The following is a 17445-nucleotide window of genomic DNA, read 5'->3' as shown; positions in this document are numbered from 1 at the left end:
AATTGGGCCCATCTACCGTTCAACTAGAAATCAAAAAGGGAGAGGATTGGGGTCACTTTTCGCAGGACTGTTTAGAATGGTGAAACCTCTACTCTGGAGCGGTGCAAAAACGATCGGAAGAGAAGCTTTAAAAACAGGAGCTAACATTATCACCGACATTGCAACAACCCAACAAACTCCGAAAACTATTGTTCGTCAACGGGTACGTGAAGCAGGTCAAAATCTTCAAAGTAAAGCACAACGGAAAATCGACTCTCTGGTAGGTTCTGGTATAAGAACCAAACCTGCAACAAGAATTGCTCAGTTGATGTTAAAACGTTCAGCCACCCGTATTAGAACATCTACGATCCGTAAAAAACGAGCATCCAAAAAACGAAGGAAAACATCCGCAAAATCTAGGAGAACACGTAAAAGAAAAATCAAACAGAAGGTCTCAGGGAAAGATATTTTTGGATAATGATGGAGGATAACATGTGCATGATCTCGCAGTTCGACCTCTTCCGGAAAAAACCTATTCAGCAAAATGTGGAAAAAACGTACACAGCCACCTACAAACCTATCGCTTCCATCGATAATCAGAATATAATTCAGTTTGTCATACCGGCGGCAGGAACTGATTTTCTCGATCTTTCATCTGCCTATCTTCGTCTGCAAACGCAAATGGTTAAACAGGATGGAAGTCCCATGAGTGCTTCCGAAACAGAAAATGCCCTCACAAAAAACTGCGGGGTCGTGAATTATCTTCTCCATTCACTCTTTTCCCAATGTACAGTGACTCTCAACGGCATTGCTGTAACAACCGCCGATAACAATTACGCATATAAAGCGATCTTCGAAGCAGCTATCAATTACGGAAGCGATGCCGCAAACACGCATCTCACGAATGCCCTGTGGTATTTGGACACACCTGAACATCAAGATCAAATCACTGCCGACAACACAGGTTTCACCACAAGAAAAAAATTTTTCCAGTATGTTCCGACGATCGGTAATCCTACGGAAGTGACAGCCGTGGTCGACCTTATGGGAAAACTTCACATAGATTTCTTCCACCAGTCTAAATACCTGATCAACGGTGTTGAAGTACGCATCGATCTAGCTAGATCACGTGACGCTTTTTACATCTGGGGAGACCAGACATCACCTACAGTAAGAATAAAAATTTTAAAGGCTGTTCTCGAAATAAATCACATCATTCCTACTCCTACCACCAGTTTGGCTATAGACAGAGCACTCACTTACGCTCCTGCTCATTATCCGTTCACCAGAAGTGTCATCAAAGCTTATTCTTACGTCGCCGGAACGCAGCAGATTTCGATCGATAATGCTTTTCAAGGTCCTTTTCCGAATGTTGTTCTTTTTGCTATGGTATCCACCGCCAGCTTTCTCGGAGACAGTAAGAAAAATCCGTTCGACTTTAGAAGTTTTAACCTATCTTCTTTCCATCTTGTGAAAAATGGAGAACTCGTACCTTCCGAACCTTTACAAATCACCACAGGAGGAAACAGCGGATTGATAACACGTGCCTATCAAACTCTATTTTCCGGTACAGGCATTCACCACGCCAATTACGGACACCAGATCACACGGAAAATGTTCGAGAACGGATTCTTTTTCCTGATTTACGACATAACGCCAGACTCTTCAGGAAACGACACGCACACCAGTCTCCAGGAACAAGGCATCATCGGAGCCGAGATGCAGTTTTCTCCTCAGCTGTCGGAAAATATAACATGCCTTTTGTATGCTGAATTTGAATCTGCAGTAGATATACCTAAAGATAGAAGTGTCATCCTCCATCAGTGAGACCGAATTTTCCATAAATATGTGTGCCTGTGTTTTTGACTCCCAGTGTTACCGAAATAGCTCTTATGTAAACATTATACTGCTTGTGATGGAAAAACCCACCAAAGTGATAACCCGTACTATTAAGCATAGTAGTGTTTCTTCGAAAGTGACAACTTCAAAACCTGTGAACATACAATTGTTTCCCGAACTATTTGACAACAGCCCAGGAAGCATAGAAATGACCAAAGACAGACACATTATTATACATTATTGAAAACATAAGCAGCATGAACACGTCGCAGATCAGACAGATTCTATCTCGAAACTGTTCCACCAGAAACATTTTTTACGGTGTTTACCCGAGAGATCTTTTACCTCGGACGTTTCCTAAGCCGGCCTTGGTCATTGCAAACACTGACAAGTCCGACTCCCGGGGTACACACTGGGTGGCCTTCTATTTCGACAAAAACAATGTGGCCGAGTATTTCGATTCATACGGATTTCATCCTTTCTATCAAGAATTCGTAACTTTCCTGAACAGTCATTCCTCGGTCTGGACTTACAACAGTATTCCCTTACAGGGGATATTGGCCACAACATGCGGTCATTACTGTTGCGTGTATGCTTATTACAAAGCACGTCACGTTACAACCAAGGATTTCATCCAGACATTTCCACCAGGTATCAGTAAAGATGGATATATCCTACACCGTTTTCGTCAGATCTTCAAATGTCTACCACATTCCAAGTGTCCCAGAGGGGAACAAGCGTGTTGTTCTATCCACACGATCCAGGCTCGTGTCATGAAGAAATCTATTTAAAATGTGTGCTGCGTATCTTTCTCTCAGTGCCATCGAGATAGTTCTAGTGAACACATCATGGAACCTTCTGCTGTTTCTATAATGGAGAAACACAACAAACTTGTGACACGCATGACCAATCAGGATGATGTTTCCAAACGTAAACCTCGAAAACGTGTGCAACCCATTAAATTAGAAACCGTTACTATCAAGAACGAGGCGGCTGACGAAGGAATGGATGTGACTACGGACTGTGAATTCATAAAAAGACGTAGGGAAATTGGTTTTTCCACAGACAAAATCGAGTGTCCTAAACTACATGACGTAGATGCATGTTTAGATCTCTATCTTGCAAACACATATTTTCTGAACAAGGAAAAAAACAAGTACGTAGCCATAGGATTCGAAAAGGAATCCCCTTTCAATTTAGTGTGGGAGTTTTCGCAACAGGGGAGATCACCCGTACGCATCGATTCTAAACAGATCAGAGAACTGTGTGCTTTAAAATCTGACTTACTGAATTACGTCGACACTGGTCGACGATTCAATTATTTGGTTACTGGAAATATCACCGTTAGTGGTGTAAATTTTTTCGGGAAACGTTGCATCTCGATGTATCAACATCATTCACCGGATGCTTTCATTTTCACATCCTCTGAACTACATTTATTTATGTGTAATCTTTTCAGACCTCTGCAAAAATTAATGAACGAACGTTATCATAAATTACAACCCGAAATGGAGGCTTTTGTATATTGTATAAAAAAGAATATGGTTTCAGAAAAAAAAGAAGTACCCGATGTATTGAACTATTTTTATGTACTTTGGTACAACGAACTTATGATTGAAATATATCTTGAGAACAATCTTGGACACACATTGGTATTGTAAATAAAATCTGTTATATATTTGCTGTTGTAAACTATCCATTGTATTTCATATTGTAAATAAACCATTGTTACTTTTATGTATTATGTAAAATTACCATTATCGATGTCCATATGTAAATATATTTCACATCGTGATCGAATCATATTGTTAACCTATATCTACAATTATAAATAAAACATTTGTAAATGTTCAAAAAATCTTTTATTTCTCGTACTTATTACAATAGAAACTGTACATCTTCCAGACATTTTCAACTGCACAATTTTTTTTCACGTTCTCACATTTACTATGTTCTCTGCATTTTCCTGCAGTCTTTTTCACACTATCCAACTTTGGACATTCAAGTTCTTCGATGTTGCGCACAGATATTTTACCCATACGTTTTTCTCCAAGTAATTTTTCCAACCATTTAATTTTCTCCATACCTTTGACGTACACTTCCTGATTCACAAGCATAAAATATAAAACGTCTCCTAATTTCTCATACGGTAGCCACCCATCTCCCCAGTTCAGACCGTGTTTGTTGGTACGGAGCCAGTAATTCACCCGGCGATACTTTTCACTCAACAAGTGAAAACCATATGGAGATTTCACTAAACAGTCAAATGCGCTGTCGAAAGGAAATTTTAAAATCCCCACTTCTTTCCACACAAATTCTCCTCCTGCTCCGCGAAGACCTTGAATGTCCAAAAAACAGGCATCCATTTTGTTCAACAGGTGAAAACAGTTAAGGTATCTTCAATGCTGCCCCGGCATACGGCACACTTGTCCAATTGAGAGGCACAGAGACCACAGGCTACAAAATGTCGACACGGAAGAATTACCACACTGCAAGAGTTCTCAAAACATATTTTACAGAGTAGCACAGAATCCACACTCTGATTATCGGATGTTTTTTCAGTAGTTTCCACACTGTCGCAATATTTGCAACTTTTCGAATCACTGTGTAACGCTGCAACACTCTGTATGTAACTACAGTCTGGTATTGCCCGGTAATGTTCTAGAATCGGGCAATCTTCGGATGTCCAATCACACACTCCGTACCCACAATGGAAACATATTACCCTATCACTGAATCCTGAATAATAAAAACCTGCAGTGACTAATTCTTCAGCAGTCTGACGTAATCCTATTGGCCACTTTCTGTAAGTCTTGTATCTCGCATTCACCGACATATAATCGGTGGTAAAAGGACCGCCTGCTATCAGACGAGTATGGTAAGTATACACTCTCATATGTCGAACAAAGAAAACTCGTATGATACTGTAGGTATCGGGTATGAAGGTTCAGCCAGAATATTCTCAAAATCAGATACTGTAGGTGACGGGGTCCTCGGTATCGGCGATAAAGGTTCAGCCAGAATATCCTCAGGATCGTCGGGGAACAGCCGTCTGCGAAAATCGAAACCTTCGGGAGGAACCACAGGGAAACAAGGATGGCCTTCTAAGTTAAGTAACAATGGACGATCACAGCCAGAACACCACACGGAATTTCTGTCTGCCAACAAAGAAAGCCACTCTTTCACTCTCTTCTTCAAAGCTTCGCCCAACTCTTCCTTCCTGCGACGTAGTTCGCAGATACACCCGTGACTCGGAAATCCTGTTCTCTCGTCACCTCTTCTTTTCCTCTCTTCTATCTCCTTCAAAGTCTCGCAGCGACGGTGAATTCTTTTTCCTGATCCGTTGACCACGTGACATCCACACCAGGGAGATTCAGGTATCGCTACATACATAAACGGGAAATAACTCAGCAACCGATCCAGGGCCGTTCGATCGCTGTCCAGATCGCCGCAAGACCGAACAAGTTCCCAGAACTCTTCGTAGCTGATCTCGTAGAAATTCACACCATTATCAGACAAACGTGTACCGCTTACATCCATCCTCACATGATACTATTATCCTCCATCCTTTCTATTTATACCCTTTTCCCTCCTACGTCACCATTTCCGTTAAACAGACTTCAAACTACAAGGCTACGCCCAAAACATGTTCGGGCATGTTCACACAGAAACGTTACACCACCCAGAAATTGCGAATTCATCCAAACCTACGCCTAAAACATGTTCGGACTCAGACAGAAAACCGTTACAGCCATTTCCAGGAATCTCAGACTCATCAACGGTCTCAAAACGGGAGAATTTCAGACTCATCAACGCCATCTGTTTTCAAACACCGGAAACACGTACTCCAATTTATATATGACGTCACACGCCAAAATAGCGTAAAAAAAACAAAATGGCGTCACAGAAATTAAAACAATTCATAATAATAATATTGCAATATTTAATAATATAATCTGGTCACGTGACTTCCATTTTGTGACGTCACAGTCACGTGACTCTCAGAAATTGCAAATTCATTCAAACCTACGCCCAAAACATGTTCGGACATGTTCTATTCAGACAGAAAAACCGTTACACCCATTTCCAGGAATCTCAGACTTATCAACGGTCTCAAACGGGAAACGCCCCCCAAAAATAGACATCTATCTCATCAACACCGGAAACCCTTATCAAGTCCTCAATAACAACAGGAAACCCGCAATCTTATCAAAGCCCCGAAAACGCCCCCCACCTCATTCACAACAGGAAGTCCATTAAGCCCCGCCCACTTTTTCACAACAGCCAATCAAAACGCTCAAAACACCCACCCTTGCTTGCCCACACGGCTTGGTCATCAATTGATCTTTGATCGATCTTTTCCAATCAATTGATTTATCGGACTCTACGGGGGTGAATAACTACTGAGAACGTTCATAAAATCATAAAAGTAACTACGTAGGAGGCAAAATTCATGCGGTGAGCTTATCTCCTCAAACATTTCCTTTCGGGATGTGTGTTCCGACATAACCCTCATGGAAGTTTCTGTAAATAATATTATTGTTATTTGTCAAAGATTTTATTTTTGTAATTATTATAATTACTATAATATGACTGCATCCAGATAAACAGAAAGCTTTGATGAAAAAATAAAATGGCTTAGAGTTTTAGTGGATGATGAAAAATGTACGTATGTGAATTAGTTTGATCGCTTTTCCACCTCTTTTAGCTAATCGCAAAGATGAGGATGAGTGATGATGTGATAAATTAGGGAAAGGGCACTCCCAAGGAACACCCATGCCCAGCTCGAGACTCGAATCCGGTACCTCTGGCCTCGTAGCGCGCTGCATATTCGTGTACGTGGAAACATCTTGAGTTCCGTGTGTAGGATGTTAACGCCATGTTCTCCGTGAATGGAGTGAAGGTATATTTACCGTGCTAAAACTGGGGTAAGCCAGGAGATGGTTAAAAGTTCGATCCCGGATAGAATTTCACAATTTCGTACTTGATACAGCACCTTGACGATAATTGAGAGGCTACTTAATAAAGAGCAGTAACCATTTCAGATCTAGTGTAAACAGAAGTCACCCTTTTTTCCAGTTGTTCGCAACACTGATATTTTCAGAAACTAACTAACTAACTCTCTAGCCTTCTTGAACCCGAAGTTTCATGGCTGCAGCAACACAGGCCTTCCATCTGTCCCTATCTTGAGCAAGATCTATATACTCTTTTCCATCCCTACCGATTTCCTTTAGGTCCATCTCAACATTATCCCTCCATATTCATCTTGGTCTTTCTACTGGTCTCTTACAATCAGGTTTCCCAACAAGAATCCTATACACTCTTCTTTCCTCTCGCATTCGTGCCACATTGCTTGTCCACCTAAGTCTTCTTGATTTAACTACTTGAAACTACAGTTTGCATATCCAGAGAATAACACCATGTTCCCAATGAAGCCAGGAACAGCTCATCTGGCGGAAGCTTCAAAATACTTATGTTGAAGCGACGCAGTGGTCCCAGGAGGACCACCATTTTCGTCAACGTTTAACTTCATGGTGTTCATCGAAATGGATGCAGTCACACATACAAAAACATCCATGCCACAGACAGGACTTGAATCAGTAATCAGAACTAGATCCCTCGCAGTTCGCCCGGCTTAACGCCTATCCCAGTAAGAAAGAGTGCACACATCTGTTCTTCTTGTGATAATTCTTAGTTAAGGACCTAATTTTTAAGAATCTTCACTTCTGACTGCTTTCTACTCAACAGTGCGAGTATGCAATGTGAATGCCTCAAGATATGAACAAAATTAATTCAGCCTTCTACTAAAATTTGAAAAATCTATGGAAGTTATCATAAGATGGTAATGAAGTTGTGGTATCTTCTTTATGGCCCAAATATCCATTTTGGTATGCAGTGCTTGGAAGCAGTGGCTGCGATTAGGGGGGCGAGGGGGGAAGTTTCCCCCCACTTTTTTGCCACTTTTGCTCCCGCACTACGCTAAACCTTATCTACCAAGGGAAATAAACTGCCTGTATCAGAGTTACTTTTCAAAACAAGTAACTGTATCGGAGTTATGTATGAGAGTTACTTTCCAAAACAAGTAACTGTATCAGAGTTACTTTTCAAAACAAGTAGCTGTATCAGACTTACTTTTCAAAACAAGTAACTGTATCAGAGTTACTTTTCTAAACAAGTAACTGTATCAGCGTTATTTTTCAATGTATCAGAGTTATGTATCAGTTCCTTTTCAAAACAAGTAACTGTATCAGAGTTACTTTCCAAAACAAGTGACTGTATCAGAGTTACTTTTCAAAATCAGTAACTGTATGAGAGTTACTTTTCAAAGCAAGTAACTGTTCCAGCGTTATTTTTCAAAACAAGTAACTGTATCAGCGTTACTTTCCAAAACAAGTGACTGTATCAGAGTTACTTTTCAAAATAAGTAACTGTATGAGAGTTACTTTTCAAAACAAGTAACTGTATCAGCGTTATTTTTCAAAACAAGTAACTGTATCAGAGTTACTTTTCAAAACAAGTAACTGTATCAGAGTTACTTTTCAAAACAACTAACTGTATCAGTTACTTTTCAAAACAAGTAACTATCGGAGTTATGTATCAGAGTTACTTTCCAAAACAAGTAACTGTATCAGTTCTACTTTTCAAAACAAGTAACTGTATCAGAGTTACTTTTTGAACAAAGCAACTCTGTTACTTTTAAAAAGTAACGTTCCAAACTCTGTTTGCATGGTATTTATAGGGCTATAAGACTGCAACCCTATGTCTAGCTACTCACTTTTTTTCTCTGGTGTCGTCACTGCGACAACTCAACATGACAGCCCACTAACTTCATTATATTGCAACCCATCCCAACGCAACTGATCCTCGAAAAATAGTGAGGGGAGCCGAACATGAACGCGAGGGATCAAACGAACTCTCCACTTCGAAAACACGCGATAAAATCTCTCAGGTGGTGATGTAAAGATGTGAAAAAAAAAATACAAAACCAAATTAACTCGTAACCCCACTGACAGATTTACATTCTGTTGTCCGTGTTTGAATTCGTGTCTTCGCTCTGCTACGGGGCAATTTGTTGAAGCAAGCCGGGGGGAAAAAGTCGAGATGGCTCCAGAGAAGAGGGGGGGGGGGACGGTTCCATTAAGTGTGGGAGCAAAATGAACACAAGCGGAGCGTGCTCCTGACAGCGTAAGCGTAAAGAATGTGACGTTCCATTTACGTATCTGCCGAAAAACAAAAAAGCATCGGGGAAGATTCAAATGAAAAGTAAACATCAGCAGGACACGGATGATTGGGCAGATGGGGAAAAAATAAGCACCGGGAAGTATGAGAAATTGCAGCGGCTAATGGAACAGGCACGCGTTAGTACGGCTTTTAAAAATAAGGTCTGCAGCTTGATATCGGCAGTTAACAAGCGAGATGCGAGACGCGGGTTGCATGACAAACGTTACAAAGTCTCCCCTGTTTGTTTTCCACGCTCTCTATACTGCTGAAAAGGTACTTATGACGTCATGGATTTGAAAAAAAAAGATCCACTCGAATATATCGACGATATCACATCAGATTTATTTAATGTTCATTCCGATGGTAGTGTTCACATGAACTTTTTACCCAACATGACCCTTAAAAATGTTTTTCCTGTTGTTTTTTTTATTATTTGCCGTGGCGGAGTGGGTATCACAGTATGCTACAACGCCGGGAGTCACGGGTTCGAATTTCCGCGATTAGTCAAAGTTGCAAAAAAATCAAAGTATGAATCACTTAACCTGTTTTAAATCATAATTTTAATTTTCTCAGGCACCTGAGGTTATATTTCTTCGAAAAGTCTTGAAGAAATGTGGTGAAGTTGGACATACTGTTGACTGTTAAATGACGAAAAGTTTCCGTACATAAAAGTAGGAAAAACTATCTATAATCAGTGCAATGATCACTATTCGAATAGAGTACACGAACTTGTTTGTATTTGAACACACGAATACAGAGAGATAAAAGAAGAAGAAAAAAGAGAAAGCAATATTGAAAACGCGAACGGGAAGAGATAGCGGGGGCAATAGAGAGGTAGGTCAACAGATGAGGACAGAAAGAAAGAGAAAGTGGAGAATAAGAAGATAGAGCAACAGAGGAAGAAAATGAGAAAAGGTGGGAACGAAAGATAACATAGGTAGGAAGCAACAGGAGACGAAATATAGAACGAGACATAGAAGAGGCAAGTAGGAAGAGAAATAGAGATAAATATAGGGAGGAAAGAGAGAGAAAGAGTGAGGGAGAATAATTAAAGCAACGCAGTAGTAAATGGAGAGAAGGAGGGGAATTATAGAGGTAGAGCAACAGAAGAGGAAAGAGATACAAAGGGAAGAGAGAGGAAGAAAAATAAAGAGCAGGGGCGTATAATCACCTTAAATTTTACATTTAACGGTTCTTGAGCTGCTATTATTCGTGTTAAAAATAACAACATACGTACAAAATGTAATTATGTCTAGAGGAGAAGGTCTAAATATAGGCGAAGGTTTAAATATGGGTTTTGGAGTTATCAGCGCTGCCGGGTGCTGGGAGCTACGGGAACTGGTTATCTGTCAAGGACAAAGGTTGCGGCGCCAATTCGCAAAAGTGGTCGTTAGTTTCGGCCTTGGACGCTGTTATAGAATTGCGACCTCCGAAAACTTTTTGCAGGTATGCTTTAACTCAGCGTTTTCGGAATTCTCATCTGCTTTGTATAGGTTATGATATTAGCAGTACATAAAACAAATGTGGGCTTTCATAATGCTATGATTTGTTTGTGAAATATGTACCACAGAGAGCGAAAATAAATGGAAGAAGAAAAATAGCGTGATGGTCTAAATATGGGCTATGACATGAGGTCTTATGTTGAGATCACATTTTCAACAAATATTTGGATGTTTTTCTTAATTTCGATTTTTTCCCATTCTGCGTGATTTTCAAAACAACAGATTATTTATAAATATGAAGTTTATAATGTTTTAGCGATAAATGACTGTCTTTTTAAATTTTAATTGCTTTTTGTGATATTGCCACTAGTAGCCCATATTTAGACCACAATTTTGAAATACACCATTTTACAATTTTTTGGAAATTGCTTTATTTAAAAAAAAATGGAGACCTTCTGTACTTTAGCATGCTATTACATTTAAGTATATATTTCATAGATATGCATTTTAAAGGCAGGTGCTTGATATATTTTTTTTCCTCCGAAAATGACAACATAAAAAGGGGGGTCCATATTTAGACCTTTTCCTCTACTATATATGTTTCTAAAAATTGGGTATTTTTTTACAGCATTTTCATTAGAACTGTTTACTTTGAGTATACAATAAAGTTACTCCATCCTATTATTGAGAGCTTTCCATACTCTGAGAAGCCTCATAGCGGAATAGAAGAAATTCATTGCTCACCGCAAGAGAGCCAATGCGAATATGATAAGTTTCCGAGCCAATAAGAACGATACAAAGTTCATGTGCTGATAAACTGTACATGATGTTTACAGAACTATAAGTTTCGAGACGAGAATGGTCGAACGTTTATAAATCGAGACTGAACTCGAGATGAAACCGAGAAACTGCCAAATCTTGTCTCGATACCGTTCCTAGTGTATTAAAATATATTATGCATGTTTTATCTACGAATACATTGTTATGTTTTGCTTACTTCTACAAAGTAAGACTATTCATGTTTTCAGTTTTGCTGACTTATACAAAGTAAGACTATTGATGTATTCGGTTTTGCTGACATACAAAGTAAAACTATTCATGTATTCAGTTTTGCTTACTTCTACAATGTAAGACTATTCATATTTTCAGTATTCATATTTTCAGTTTTGCTGACTTATACAAAGTAAGACTATTCATGTATTCAGTTTTGCTTACTTCTACAATGTAGGACTATACATGTACGGAACATATGGAGCAACATGAAGTGAGGGAGAATTTACCTCAACGGATTTCCTCAACCGTGTGCAGAGAAACTGATTAAAATCAGAAAGGATCCCTTGAACCCTTGCTCTCATGGTAGAATTTCCGCAACGATGCGTCTTGCTTACATTGTTGTGTTGGCTTCTCCATCTACCGAACTGGACACATTATTCTCAGCCAAGAACATGGCTTCGAGAATCCTGATTAAAAAGTTACGGTTTGGGATTCGCTGAAGCGAGAAGTTGGACCGTTTAATCTCCATACATCTTCGACCGGTCTGCAAACAGGATCTGGCAACACTCTTCCTTGCTAAAGAGACTAATGTTACAGTTCATCCCCTTCTTCTCATATTCAGTTATGTTTTACATTTACCAGTATTCACATGGGAGCTTGTAACTTTTATCTACAAACTTAACGCCTGAAATATTATATGGCACTAGATAATCTGGAAACATGCTATATTTTAGCGATGGAGCATCAGATACTTGCAAGCCAGAATATATATATACAGTGGTGGCGATTAGGGAGAGAAGGGGGGCAGTTGCCCCCAACACTTTTCGCCACTTTTGCCCCCGCACTGTGCTAAACCTTATCTACAAAGGGAAATAAACTGTCTTTGTCCCCACCCCGGTTTTGGAACCAAACAGCCGCCACTTTATGTGTATGTGTGTGTGTGTGTGTGTGTGTGTGTGTGTGTGTGTGTGTGTGTGTGTGTGTGTGTGTGTGTGTGTATATATATATATATATATATATATATATATATCGTCGTGCCAAAAACCATACAATCAATTTTAAGCGTGGTTTTAAAAGAATCAAAAATCCGATTTACATAAAAAAAATCAGAATCTTTTTTTTTAAATAAAAAAATCATTATTTTTATCCACCCTGCTAGTAGTAGTAGTTTTATAGTTATTATACTAAGATTAGTGACAATAATTAGAGGAAAACATTATGATAATTTTATCATTGGCGGAATAAAAGGTTAGGTATAAGTTCAAAAAGTTGATTTTGCAAGAGACCAAAAGAAAACATTAGGTTAGGTTAGAGATGAGATTTAAGCTATATCCTATTCAGTAGTTCTGCGAACCACTCCAAAATTGACTTACTTAAGTTGGGTATAGAACGTAATACAATATCTACAATAGTTCAATATAGTGTTGGTAATTGTATTTAACGAAATTGGAAAGCACTAAAAATTACCTTTCATCGTGTACACGTACATTCGGCAAATATTTGTGTAACTACAAATGTGAATATTTCATTGTTTTGTGGTGGATGAAATCAGTGATGAAAATGTACTTCTGTTGTGTTGACGGGGATATTTGGGCCATCTCGTCCTCTCGTTAATTCGCATCTTGCACTTCTGTTCGACTAAAATCATACACTTAGCAATGTTAAATAATGGAAGGGAGTGTAATTTTATCTCAGCAGCAGCGTAGGTCTACCTACATTGTGCTGTAAATTATTTTAAGTCTTTCATTGCACAATAATATGTTTGAAGTCACGGATCTTGAATAGTCAGCATTATACCTTACCCAAAATTAACCCATGTAAAAATGTATTTTTTGTCATCTTAATAATTTAAAGAAAAGTTACAAAATTGTTGATAATGATGTATTTTGTACAGCAATCATATTTCTTGGCAAGTTAATATACAGTAGGCGTGCGCACGGGGGGGGGGGGCAAAGGGAGGCAAATGGCCCCCTAATCATTGACATCCGCAGATTTTTTTCCACGGAGGGACAAGCAAGGTATTTTATCAAGGGACATATTACCCCGATAATAGTGTTGCCCCCTAGAAAAACAACTCTTGAATTTGAAATTATCGCATTCCTGCCCCATTATAATAATTAACGTAAATTATTGTGACTGAAATCAAATTATACGTGTGAAAATGTACTTTTAGGTTGACATTCGTTTTCTAAGGGGGGTGATGTGGCCATCCTTGACCCCCTTCCAGACGTCCATGCCCCTATATTATTATATTTTCACCTAGAAATGTAGGATAGATGAATCTTAATCACCGTTATTAAACGATATTATACACTTAAAGAAAATGAAGTATTTTCAAGCTGATGAAAGTTCAAAACAACTGCGACGGAAGGAAGCGCAGTGGCGCAACCACAGGGGAGGCGGGGGCATTTGCCCATCAACCTTGGACGGATATCTTACAGGCTTGTCAAGTTCAGAGCTGTAACTAGGGGTCGGCGGGAGTTAGCCCTCGACGCCCAAAAATCTAAATGAAAAAATAATAATTGTTAAAGAGAATGCCATGACGCTCCATGAAAATTTTTGCGCCATATCAAATCAATATTGTTTTCATTTTGCAAAAATTTGGATCTGAAAATTTTCTTGATCGCTTCGCTCGCAATTTGTTTTCTGTAATGCATTGTAAATTAGCAGCGAGAGAAGTGCTGCTGCTAAACGGTTTTCTCTTAAATGCATGAACAATTGTTTGGATGAAAAGGAGCGCGCACATTTGAGAGACATATGATATTTGCTGTTGATTATGTATGCATTTTATATTTTATATATATATATATATATACGAGGGTGTATACACCCACCCATCGATGCAATAAAACTTGAACAGTGAGATAAAATTAGTTTTTCTTTCCCGACTGAGTTTTCATGAAGGCTTTTGCCCCCCCCTAATCAGAGGGTCTGCGCACTGTCGAACGCAATTTGTGTTATCTTTGCACATCATGGCATGTAGACTCGAAAATTTCAGTTTTTATTTTCCATATTTTAACATAAATTACATTTTAGCTCATATTTTACATATTTTAGTTATTTTTTTGCATATTATTTCCATATTTCAGAACATGCCTCAACATATACTGCATATTCGCGCAATAAATGCATGTCCCTGTGTGACCGAAAGAGTTGGGTACATTTCTTGAGAATAACTTGACAAATTTGAAATACACTCCCATTACTTGTTGCGATATTGAACGCAGTTTCAGTCAAAATAAATCCATCTAAAGAGACAACCGAATGAAATTTACGTTCGAACACAACACAAAATTTGGCTAAAAACTGTTTTGGAAAAAGAGAATGAAAATACATTTTGTGTTGTTTTACAATTAATGTCAATGTAAGCATACTTCATTTTATGTAACTTGTGTAGTGTCTTATGTTATTATAAAGGCATTTTTTTACAATTTTAAGTCCATATTTTAACTCCATATTTTGGTGAAAATTACCACATATATATTTACATATTTAGTACATTTTTACTACATATAAATCGACGGCATAGAAATGAGGATTCACCCAATCAAGATAAGAAAAAAGCAAATAACGATATAGTGGTCAGAAATATAATATCATAAAATTAATTGCAGATGTCGCGTCGGAGAAAATTTATGATTTCTCTCTCACAGATTTCATTATGAAACATGTTTCTTTTCATAGTTTAAAAATTTTAAAGAAATAATTTACTTGTCAAGTTGTCCTAATTTTTATCCATGTAAATTTATGAAACAGTTTGTCTGACGTTAAGTAAACATGTCATAATTGATTGAATGATATAGTTTATAAAATGTCTTAAGTTGTAACATCTTTAAAGAAAAGGTATCATGAATTTTTCTATGCAGACTGACTGCATTCCTCAGTAAGATGACGAAGAAAAGCAGGCATTCTAAACTCATTTTTGAATAATAAAATTGAGGATTTGGGGGAAAACATTTATCTAATGCTATCCGTCTCCTTTTCATAAGGTTGCACTACCAAGATATTAAGTGCAAGGACTTACTCAGAATACAGGTAAGTTCAAAAGAATTAAACAAATTTACAGTTATTATGACGTAACTGTTTACGATAGAAAATCAAACAAGGAATAAATATATATATGTATTGTTTCAGAAACATTATTCTTCATGTCATTTTTTTGAGCATTTTTCCACAGAAGTTTATATCACCAACAATTGAATTGGAAATTTCACCATTCAATCCAATACAAGTACCCCTACAAAGTACAGCAATTTTATTCCCACTTGACTCTCTTATGTTGCTTTGCCACTGCTCCGCTAGGATCGCTACTGTAGCAAAATAAACTGTTATTGAAACATAATTGACGAATTGATTAATTTGGTTATTTTATCATCGCGACGTTGAAGTGAGAGATAATATGATGAAATTAATGAAGGGGGCCCTCACACCCACTGTGCTGTGCTAACCATTCCGTCGCGGAGGTTGGCACTTCAAATATAATATAATGATTTTTTTTTAAAAAAAAAAACTGATCTACAAATGAAAAGTGTTTTGTTTGAGAATGTTGCAGTGCTACAATTAAATATAATCAAATATTTAATATCATCCCACATGACTCCCTTTCTACAGATGTTGTCCGACACTGCTCTATCTTCGCTTCGTTTTCTCACTAGTTTTCCTCCCCTTGTGGAACACAGGGCTTGAAAATAACGAGCGACAGCCGTATCAACTTTGCTTCAATAAACAAAACTTCACCCACCTAACCTATTCACATGCTTATTTTTGCAATTACATGCCTAAGTGCATAGGTTAAGTAGGTCAGGATTGGTGCTGTTAGCATGTATTTCTAAGTTGATGAGGCTGTTGTTAGTCGCTCGTTTAAAAATACACATTTGTGAGCTTATATCTGAAATATGTCACTTTCAACGACAGTTTCTTAAATTTCCATCCGGCGTGTACACATTAACAAGAAACTAAAATCAATCATGTTGACCTGCATGCACGAATTCGCACGCTCTAGAAAATGAACAACGCATAAACACACGCACACAACTTACCTCTCACGCAAGCAGCGTCATGCGTCGGCTTCTTCCTGCGTCTGCAAAGAAACGTTCGAAGCACTTCGACTGGGTCACGTCACTGAAGTCCGCCTGATAACGACCGGCGCGTCCTCCCGCGGAGAGATTTCGAGATACACTGGGGCAGCCGACGATCCGTCCCGAGAGATGTACGCGGGCAAATGCTCCCAGTGTTGCCAGCCTCCTTGGCGGAAAAGAGACCTGACAGAATTATTTTCCCTGTCGGTATTGCAGCCCCTTAAGTACCTCTTCTGCCTTCTTAGGCCAGTCGTGTCGATGGAGATGATGATGAAGTGTAAACACCCGTGATTTAGCAGGAATTCGGATTGTACCAGAGAATAGACCCAAAATATTGGGTAGACAAGTAACTGCGTTCTCGCTTATGATTGGTTGTTGCTATGACGTGGATGCGAAAAGAAACTTTGACATCATCGATTCAGTACTTCGAATGTCCGTGTATAAATAGGGCTTATGTGCAATTCAGCATACAAACTTACATGTAAGGATTGTTGTAGATTTAGCATCGCTCAACAAATAAGAACAATGTACACGAGTGTGACATTATCTGCCTTTCTGCTGACCTTCGTGACGGAGTGGTTAGCACGGCGCGCTATGAGGCCAGGGGTTTCGGATTCGAATCCCGACCTGGGCATTGCGTATTCTTTGCCAGTGTGCCATCATCATTTTTATTATATCATTACTCATCCTCATCTTCGCGATTAAACAAAAGTGACAGAAAGCGAAGTAAAATAAACCAAATCAACAAATAGCATTCCCTGACACTGGCTACGAGACTCGGCGGCAAGCAGCCCGGCGTCAGCGCTTGTCTTTGTCGGTTAACGGGGTCTGCGACAGTCGGTAGAGTCGGCTATTAAAATTACAGTTTTCATACTGTGTACTAACCTTGACTA

The 17445-nt window shown here is 38.8% G+C and overlaps 1 protein-coding gene across 1 annotated transcript in view; it reads right to left on the bottom strand.

The window, feature by feature from the left end:
• Positions 1-16645, bottom strand: part of LOC145998410 (uncharacterized) — a 458011-nt gene extending 441366 nt beyond the window's left edge. Inside the window, exon 1 of the mRNA XM_083134817.1 lies at positions 16514-16645. The gene's annotated coding sequence lies outside the window, so the exon portion shown is untranslated. The remainder of the gene's footprint in view (positions 1-16513) is intronic.
• Between the last annotated feature and the right edge of the window lie 800 nt (positions 16646-17445).

Source organism: Lepisma saccharinum, chromosome 14 (assembly GCF_977018435.1).
Source record: "Lepisma saccharinum chromosome 14, izLepSacc3.1, whole genome shotgun sequence".
In the NCBI taxonomy this organism is placed as follows: domain Eukaryota; kingdom Metazoa; phylum Arthropoda; class Insecta; order Zygentoma; family Lepismatidae; genus Lepisma; species Lepisma saccharinum.
Note: the sequence above shows the minus strand (reverse complement) of the source record. Positions and strands in the feature narration are given on the sequence as shown.